Here is a 3,552-nt window from a genome sequence, read left to right as displayed (position 1 = left end):
GACAAAAAGATTAAAAACTTATTTGTCCTTTTGTCCTTTTGTCCTCTTGTCAAAAAATACATTACAATGACTACATAATCGATGCTTTGGCTAATTAAATCTGTAATTTCTGATTCTGTTTGCAATACTTTTTTTTCTCTTAAATTATACTTTATGATAAAATTAATTCATTTATTCGCCAATTTGTTTGGAAAGATAACAATGAAAGAAGGTATTTTTCTCTTGTTAATTAAAAGTTATTGATTATTTCAAAAAATTTTGGTGGTCTAAGTATTCGTGATTTATCTTTAAATTCGAATTATACTCATAAATATCTCAAAAGATTACATTCTTTAAATATGCCTGTTCAAAAAAATACTTTTAATCATTAGAGGAGTACTGGAAAAGCGTTGCAGTACTTATAGGAGGGATTGGCTTAGAGTCGTGACAATATATAACAATCCTTTTGATATGATGCTTGGTATTTACAGAATAGAATTTGTGATAGTCTCCCATTTGTGCATATCTCCAATACTAATATAAATATTAGGGTAATTTGGAATGAACTCAATGAAAGAGTTTGGTATTTGGAGCAACTTTGCAACACCTCTTTCTGAATCTATTATTAAAATTAATATAGTTGTTATAATTTGGATTTACACACCAAAAAGTATACTATAACTTTTTGATATGGTATTATTATTCTTCAATAAAAATAATTGCTAAAGTATAACTGTTAATAGTTCGTTTTATTTATAAAAAAAGTAAAATAGTTTATCTTCTATAAGACTCATACAAATATACATTGAACTGCCTTAAGTATTGGAGTACATTTTGTAGGTACTCTCCCATTTTATTCTCCTAACACCAAGGTGTATTTCTTCTCAGACAAGAAATTTAGAGTCGAGATAAAAAATTCGGAATTGGCTGTAAAGAGGACAAGCTATACCCAGTTTATTCATGCAAGAATAGGAATTGATGTGTACCCCGTTATACTTGGAAATAAAGCCAAAATCGAAACCGAACTTAAAGATCGGAAACGAAGGAAACTGTAACAGAAACCCCTGACTAAGTCAGCCTTATCTCCTAGTCGTGGTCTATAAGAACAGAACCCACTAATCAGAATAGATCACGACTCTACACAACAAAAGATACTGATAACGGCACCGACCATGTACATCGGAACAAATTAACACCACTTGTCTATAAAGGCTCAGAGAACACAACCCACGAGACAGGTCACAGAATTCACTCTAAGTTATTACTCTTACTTTCTCATAACTCACATTCTTACTTGAGCGTCGGAGTGCTTTGTGCAGGTGCTCCCGCCGTCGTGTTTCAGAAGGCCGAGGATTATTCACCGCGCCATCCCTGGCCGACGTATAACTCCGCTGAGGACGAATAACCACTCAGAGCAGCCACACTCCTCGGCTCACATAGAACGGAACATTTGGCGCCCACTGTGGGGCCTGGTTACACTAACCCCACTTTTTTCCTTTTTATTACTACACTTTGAGTTTTCTTTTACAGGGTCTCGCGACCTCCAGACATGGCCGACAACGGAGTTCATCAACTCACGCAGGCCGAACTACAAGCAGAGGTCAAAAGGCTCGCCGAGTTATCAGCACATAACAACACCAACAAACGGGAAGAGGGCAATTCCAAAAGCTCAGCCCAGGGCGGCGCCGACCTATTAAGCGTCAACCCCCCGAAGGAGAGACTGACCTTAGACAACCCATTCTCTGAAGAAGTCACGAATTTCCAAATGCCAAAGCATTTCACACTGCCTTCCTCACTCGAGCCATATAAGGGGATTGGTGACTCCCGGGCTCATATTAAAAAATTTCAGTCTATGATGTTTTTTAACGGCTCTAATAACGAACCTGTACTTTGTAGAGCTTTTCCAACTTACCTTGACGGAGCCGCTTTACTTTGGTTTTCGAAATTACCTGCAGGGTCAATTTCTTCTTTTGAAGAGTTGGCAAAGTCTTTCATTGATTACTTTGCTGCAGCACGAATATACGTCTACGGATCGGATTACGTCGGCACCATCCGCCAAGTTTCCCAGGAAAGTCTGAAAGACTACCTGACCAGATTCGCATAAGCAACAATGGAAATACCAGATCTGGATCCCGCCGTCCACCTACACGCCCTTAAGGCCGGCCTTCGACCCGGAAAATTCAGAGAGACGATTGCAATCACCAAACCAAAGACATTAGAGGAGTTCCGGGAGAGAGCAGCCAGACAGATGGAGATTGAAGAACTACGTGAGGCCAACAAAACAGAAAGAAAACCTAAGAGGGAGGAAGACCGAATACCAAGGTCGACTCATAACAAAGAGCTCGGCAAACCATTCAAACTCACTCCAAAATTCGACAACTACACCAGGTTCAACACAAGGAGGGAAAAGATAATCAAAGAAATACTCAACGCCAAGATCATAAAACCTCTAGCGAGAGCGGGGAGCTATCAGGACCAGAGGTTCGTAGATAAAAGCAAGCACTGTGCCTTCCAGCAGAAATATGGACACACAACCGATGAGTGCGTAATAGCCAAAGACCTATTGGAAACACTTGCTCGGCAAGGTGATGAGCGGATAATTTATACGCTTTTTGGCATTGTTTTTAGTATGTTTTTAGTAGGATCTAGTTACTTTTAGGGATATTTTTATTAGTTTTTATGTTAAATTCACATTTCTGGACTTCACTATGAGTTTGTGTATTTTTCTGTGATTTCAGGTATTTTCTGGCTGAAATTGAGGGACTTGAGCAAAAAACAGATTCAGAGGTTGAAGAAGGACTGCTGATGTTGTTGGATTCTGACCTCCCTGCACTCAAAGTGAATTTTATGGAGCTACAGAACTCAAAATGGCGCGCTTCCAATTGCGTTGGAAAGTAGACATCCAGAGCTTTCCAGAAATATATAATAGTCCATACTTTGGCCGAGTTTAGATGACGTAAAAGGGTGTTGAACTCCAGTTCTACGCTGCTGTCTGGAGTTAAACGCCAGAAACACGTCACAAACCAGAGTTGAACGCCAGAAACATGTTACAACCTGACGTTCAACTCCAAAAGAAGCCTCTGCACGTGGAAAGCTAAAGCTCAGCTCAAGCACACACCAAGTGGACCCCGGAAGTGGATTTATGCATCAATTACTTACTTCTGTAAACCCTAGTAGCTAGTTTATTATAAATAGAACTTTTTACTATTGTATTAGATATCCTGGATTGTATTTTTGATCCTGTGATCTCGTTTTGGGGGCTGGCCATTCGGCCATGCCTGGACCTTTCACTTATGTATTTTCAATGGTAGAGTTTCTACACTCCATAGATTAAGGTGTGGAGCTCTGCTGTTCCTCATGAATCAATACAAAGTACTACTGCTTTTCTATTCAATTCAACTTGTTTCGCTTCTAAGATATTCATTCGCACTTCAACATGAATGTGATGAACGTGACAATCATCATCATTCCCCCACGAATGCGTGCCTGACAACCACTTCTGTTCCACCTTAGATTGAATGATTATCTCTTGGATCTCTTAATCAGAATCTTCGTGGTATAAGCTAGATTGAT

The sequence above is a fragment of the Arachis ipaensis genome, chromosome B10 (genome assembly GCF_000816755.2).
Source record: "Arachis ipaensis cultivar K30076 chromosome B10, Araip1.1, whole genome shotgun sequence".
Classification (NCBI taxonomy): domain Eukaryota; kingdom Viridiplantae; phylum Streptophyta; class Magnoliopsida; order Fabales; family Fabaceae; genus Arachis; species Arachis ipaensis.
This window is presented reverse-complemented; position numbering follows the sequence as displayed.